Source organism: Leuresthes tenuis, unplaced genomic scaffold, assembly GCF_036924035.1.
Source record: "Leuresthes tenuis unplaced genomic scaffold, fLeuTen1.0.hap1 SCAF_8, whole genome shotgun sequence".
Lineage (NCBI taxonomy): Eukaryota > Metazoa > Chordata > Actinopteri > Atheriniformes > Atherinopsidae > Leuresthes > Leuresthes tenuis.
In genome coordinates, this window is record NW_027325362.1 from 13,703,217 (window position 1) to 13,709,227 (window position 6,011).

Here is a 6,011-nt window from a genome sequence, read left to right on the forward strand (position 1 = left end):
TGACACTTATCTATATTCAAGATGATGGCTCACCTTTAAAAACCCAAAGACCAGTAGACTTTTGATATTATTGCTTAAAGAAATGACTTGGTTGTCAAAATAGACATTTTTCTTTCTTGACTTGATTTTATCCTTGACTTGTTATTTCCTGTCAGTCACTGACTTATTTCAATTTCACAAAGTTTCAGTTTGGAAAATAACAATAGTATTACAGCCACCTTTGTTTAGGGTTTCTATAAGAGTTGATTAGTTTCAATAAACAAAAAAATAATCTTGTTGGGAGGTTTTTGGTCACTGTTTTTGCTCACTAATGTTGCTGTTATCTTTATCTTTTTTGCCTTCATTATATTAAGGTATCTAATTCAGATAACTATTTAGATTTACATCTAAGCTGTATTTAACCAATGTGGTGCATATCAGGTTTGAATTTATCTCTCTAAATGTAGCCGGTTAAAGTGACTCTAGAATGAGCAGCATTTTCAGAGGTCTGAGAAGGGGAACAGCAGTCTGTGAATTACACAGCTTGCAGCCTTGAGTAAGTGCTGAAATAATTAGGAGAGAGAAATCTTTGGCTTGTGCAAACTTCCTTCCACCACTGCAGAACAAAATAATAAAGAGAATGTGTGTGAGACAAAGGCAGGAGACCCCCATGGTGCCTGGGTCTCTGCTTCCCGTCATGAGTATTCCAGAGGGGTTTCACATGACAAAACGCAGAAAGTTGTTTTGTCCCCGTGCCTGTCACGATCCACCCTCATAACCGCAGATGTGTGTATGTGTGCACACGTGTGTGATTGTGGACGTGTTTGCTCGTGCACTTGCATATGTGTGTGTTTGAGACTTTGTGCTTTTCGTTTCTTTTTTTTTTTTTGTGCTGGCATGTTGTCTTGCTGTCTTCCCTGTCAGCTCATAGCCTGGCACCTGCTCTCATGTTCCTAATTAGTCTCATTTATTTAATTATATTCAACTGCACATTTCCTCTCTGTTCTAAGGCAGTTTCTTTCTGCAGGTTTCACTCCCATCCTTCAGTTCCTGTTTGTTCATATGCAAAAAATTGAGAGAACATGAGAACATTGAGACATATTAGGCTGAGTGATGTAAAGGAATAGGTCAGGTTATCATCCTTTCAAAAGATATTCTTGGATGCTTTTTTTCCCCACCAAAATTAGATGCTAAATGGGTGTTCTTTGCTTGTAAAACAAGCTGACAACCAGCTGACTCACAAGCAGAATCTCTTCAGTAAGCTGCAGGAAAACAAGTCAAGTTTCAAGCATGGTGAGTAAACAGAAATCAGGGAAGCACTTTACCTGTGACAGTCGGCCTAAGCACCTCTTTCTTCTCTGTTAGCTTTTCTGTTCCATTTGTCAGGTTCACTTGGCTTGTATGCCACTGTTATCTATTAGGTGTATTTTCACTGTGCTTAGCACTACAGTAAAGGACTGAATTGAAATAAGAGACACAGAAAAAGAATTGAGGTTTGTGGGCATCAGAGTATAACCTATCCTATCGTTTGGTCATGTGACATTTTGAGATAATAAGTTAACAATAAAAAGGTTTTGGTTTACTTCAGTAATTGTTCAGATTTATATAGAGCATTTTATATCAAAAACCTCAAAAACCTGTTCTCAAATTATATTTATGTTGCACGAGGTGTGATGATCCCTTAAAACTGAGAGCCCCTAAAATGGGGGCATCTAAGGTACACAAGCCCATCAATGAGCGACAGTGGAAACAGCGTTGAATTTCACTTCCTGATGTCAGAGAAGAGTGGCAGCCAGTCGCAGGCAGCCTCCCAGCTGACCCTCATCCCGTGTTTTCCACTAGAGGATCCTGGGCTTAAAGAAAAGATGCCGTAAATAATTCAGAGTTGTGATGAACACTGCCCAACACAGCCACAAAAGACAAGATCAAACTTTTGGCAACGGCAGCACCGTGGCGGCCTGATAGTGTTTCTGAGCATAGCTCGCCGTACATTGACCATATGGACATGATAATCACCCGTGGGATGAATCAGCAGATTCTTGATCTGGAGCCCAAAATCACACGACACCTTAATTAGCTGGTGTTGATATCGCCCTTCACTGTGCTAATTTGTCAGCACTAACAAAACAGCCTCTGGCCAGCACCTTTGTGCTGAATTTTATCGGCAGGGTTAAGAAAACAGAAATGGAACATTAAAGTATGAATGTGCCTTGGCAGGTAGCTTTATTTGGCAAAGCATTTGATTTATCAGCAAAGATTCACATGGAATCATGTTACATATCAACAGTCAATAATGAGGAAAGTATGAGTTTTGTCCTGGTTATTTCTTCACAAATGTATGCATCCATCATTGGATTATTTGAGACTGTTTATTCCCAATGATTTGCAGTTCCTTGTAAGGTGTAAATAATTGCTGCCCTCCTCACGAGGTGTAGCTGCCATTAAGCAGTGAGTTGAAAAGGTCAGACATGTTCTGCATGCCAGCTCTAAAGTGGTTTATTAGCATCCCAACGACATATTCAGCAGATCGTCTAAGACATAATTACCTGGATAAGGTACAGATGAATACTGTATTTGGGGGAGAAGGCAAGGTTGGTTGGATATTGGCTTTGTCTCCATTAACCTGGAGCACGGTGTTAAAGGATCTGTTTGTGGAGAGAAAATGACAGGGAGTTGAGCTGACGGGGCCGGACTGAGACAGTTAAAGGCCCCTCGCTGCATAGGATAATTAATAAATAAAATACCAGGGGAGCCCCTGCCATGCCTTCGTCTATGACAGGGGCTGTCTCCAGTGCGCTAAAGCATTAAATGACCAATTTCTGTCAGACTAACTTCCACCACGCTCTCTCTCCCTCTCTCTTATGCTTGCCCTCTCGTCTCCACCACACTCTCACCCCTCTCTCCTCCGTTCCCTCCCTCGCTTCCTCGTTTTCTGAAGTGGGGCTACTTTGCTCTCTTTGCACTGAGTTTTTCAGCGACTGATGGCTCTAGTTCATTTCTGCTGAATTAATTGGTCCCTGAATGAATTCTGTTGACAGGGCAATTCATCATGTGTTTGGCCTGACAGTGACTGGGTGTTGGGTAGGGGAGGGGGTGGAGGTGTTGGGGATTGCGTGTCTTTGTGTGTGCGTGCGTATGTGCGTGTGTGTGAATTCAGGGGGGTGGTGTGGGGAGCCAGTCAGAGGTGGTGGGGGTTGGTGGTTGTGGCCTCCCACTTTTCTTCCTCCTCTGTTTGCCTCGTCTCTTCTTCCTCCCTGGTCTGTCTCAAGCTGCAGACGTCTTGATGGTCTTGTTGAACTGTTTTACCAAAACAGTTGGGACTGAAACAAATCAACCCCCCCATCAGGCTGGGCTTCTGTCAGACAGAAGACACTCTCTCAGCTTGAAGAGGGCACGCAGGTCAGTGCTACCCCATTTTACACGTATCGGCCTTTTGTTGCGTCCCCGCACACTTCCTTCCCAACCTAGAATCCCTCCTCACCACTTTATATGCACACACAGACACAGCAACACAAGTCCTCACCCTGCAGCTCCTCAGCTCTTTTGGAGAGTGACATAATCAGGTAGTGAGGCATATTTAGTGCTTAATTACACTATGTGTCGCACAATGGCCATTCAAAAAGATAATTTAGCTCCTGAAGGGAAATTGCTCTGCACTGCTGACTAATCTAACAGGAATGGGAATGGTATAATAGCATATAGTTGGCAGATGAGGCCTGGGTTGAGAAACACAGCAATTGCATTTCTCCAGACAGCTCTTCCAGTGCTCATTATTCTAATTGCGAACTATGCTGCGGCACATGATGCACATAGAGCCTGAGTATCCTTTGAGCTTGAACATGGAGGAGACCTCTTTAGGCTGTGTTGAGTCAATCAATGCTCACTCATTACAAACATCACAAAGTCATGTTCTTGTCGCCTGGATGGTCTCACCCGCCGACAGTGAAAATAACCTCATAATCATTGCTCTGTCAGGATCAGGATCATCAGAGACCAGGCATGAACTCTCTGACTCTGACTCCACCGCACTGAAATAATCTTGGATTGAGTTGATGATTTATTTTTACTTGGATGTTTTCACAACTCTCTTTTTTAATTTTGAGTCCTTGGACATGGTAAACACGCTGCTGCTTGTTCAGGGCCCCTTCAAAACTTTTATATCTATACATTTATATTTGCTTTTGACATAAAGATAACACAGCACAAAAATCTCTTTGAGTCGCAAGACTGAGTGGCTACATGAAATAATACTGAATTACTGCAGTGCTCCATCTCTCCAAGACAAATTCATTTGGGATTAACACAGTTAACGAAGGCAGCATCATGAACAATACTGCGCCCGTGCAGCCACTAATTAAAGCTTCATCTAATGAGGGCTCGTTGATTGACACAGCAGGGTTGGCCTCTCCCCTCACTTGCATCAACTATGACAGCCACATGATGAGGCTGATGACAGGCTCCCGTGAAGGCAGATGACAGAACGTCACCACGAGACCACCACCGCTCCTTGTCTCTGAACAATGCTACACGTATGACACCAACTCATCCATCCAAGCTTATACTGTAGATGTTAACGCAAAAAGTGATGGCTAAACTTTGAATTCTTGGTGTTTACACTTTCAACAGGATACTTTATCCTGTATCCTGTTGATCACTGGTGGAATAATATGTTCTCAAGTGAATATGTCAGTACAACACTGTGAAAGTACTCAAATATAAGTGAAAGTCCTGCACTGAAATATTTATCAAAGTAGAGATATTATGAGCTTGTGTGCATGTAAATTGTCCTATATCAAATAAAATGGGTCAAAGGATTAATCTAAGAAAATAAAAAGAGCAAAAGAAGAGGAATCTGTCACACAAATGTGGATTTATTTGTACATTTATTTACGATTTAAGGGTTTGGTGAAATACTGAAGATACTGCATAATATCTAAACTGGAGGAGGTAATGGAAAAATATGTGTTGATGGGACTGCTGAGAGTTAAAAGACGTGAGAAATATCTGCTAAGTACTCCAATTAAACTATTGCTTTTTGGTGTGCTTGCATTTGTATCATCTAAGACTATCAAATGTTTTTCCTTTAATTCAAAACAATAGACAAATGGACAGTATTTTTCTATTAAATGTGATGAATTAAAACATCACAAATAAGAATCCTCACGTAAAGTACAAGCGTGTCCAAAGCAAGCCCTAACTCTACAGTGCTTGACTTATCTGGTCCTTTTCCTCCTCTGCAGTCACCAAAATTCCTTGATTTAATCAAGAATTCAACTTCATAAGACCTTACATCAGAAATGTATCTAGTTTAATCCAGCATGCTGAGGGCTGAAGCTTAAACTTTTCAAGGTTTTTCCTCCAGATTGTCCACCTACCAGCTCTTAAAAACTGTCTTATTTTGCTGTATATATTATCAGTGACAGACATGAATCATGCTGAAGAGGCCTAGCTGTGGGGCATCACCAAGCCAAGCTGACAATGAGGGTGAAATGTTTGAGTAGATCTTGCGCGTGGCCCACTGGCCCCCGTGGCAGGGGCCTCTCCGTATGGGTTTGAGAAGCCCAGAGGATGACAGGTGCTTTTCGTAATGCCTAACTGATGAGAGCCAATCAGTGGGCTCCATTCTGCTCGTGTGTGTGTCTCTTCTCCTGTTGTTGTCATCTGGCTTGCTAAAGTAAAGATGAGCTTGACTGACAGATGCATCAGGGTTCACAGTTTATTGGTTTCTACGAGAGAGCCAGATATGCCAATTTAGACAGGGTAGTGACAAAAAAGTTCCTATCTAAATGGAATAATTTTACCACTGGGAATTCTCAGCTGGGAGAGGAGGGAGTGTATGTGTGTGTGTGTGTTTCATCTTTTAACAAGGCCTGAATGACAAACACATAGGACAGTTAGGGGCTGACAGAAACAGCAGCTTTTGATGCTTCACAGGGGATCCATGAAATAAACAATAGGCAGAGGAAGCAGAGAAATTGAATTACAACTGACTGGGTTTGTGCGTTACAGAGTAGGGAGTGCAGAGTGAAGCA